This window comes from Zalophus californianus, chromosome 5 (genome assembly GCF_009762305.2).
Source record: "Zalophus californianus isolate mZalCal1 chromosome 5, mZalCal1.pri.v2, whole genome shotgun sequence".
NCBI lineage: Eukaryota > Metazoa > Chordata > Mammalia > Carnivora > Otariidae > Zalophus > Zalophus californianus.
In genome coordinates this window covers 43174030-43174637 of record NC_045599.1, presented here as the reverse complement: position 1 = coordinate 43174637, position 608 = coordinate 43174030, and positions in this window count along the sequence as shown.

Below are 608 nucleotides of genomic sequence, written 5' to 3'. Positions count from 1 at the left end.
ACCTATGTTATTATTACTATAAGCTGTTACCATTTTGTGGTGCTTTGTCATAGTCCATGCTCTACAATAGCATTAGATGTGGTCTACAGAGTCAAAGCCGCAATAGGGACTAGACAAGCTAGCTCAATAAAGAAGACGGCAAGCACTTTACTCATGTTTAATAATGCAAATAACGATTTAGTCTTTGTACCTTGAGGCTTCAGATGTAAACAGAGGAGAGAAATGGCAAGATGAACAAGAGGGAGGAGACCTAGTTTACTTTTCTTTACCCATTATCTATTCAAAGCCAATGAAAAACATTCCCAGCAGGCTTCTAGTAAGTTGGGGAGTGATGAAAAGACTGTTCAGGGAAAAAGAAAAAAAAAAAGACTTCAAATTTGTTTTTGAAATATATTTTATTACAGTTGGCTTGCCTAACTTATGGGATGCTCAGAACTACAACCCAAGTTTATGTCTGGAAAAGAATCAAAAATGTTTCTCCTTTAGTCAGTAAACAGTGAGTCCTATTGTCTTGTTTGAGTTCAGGGGGCCCACGTAGTGGGAGTCTTTAAATCTCTCCCAGCAACTCCTCAGTGCCCCCAAGTTTAGTCTCAGATACTTCTGGAACA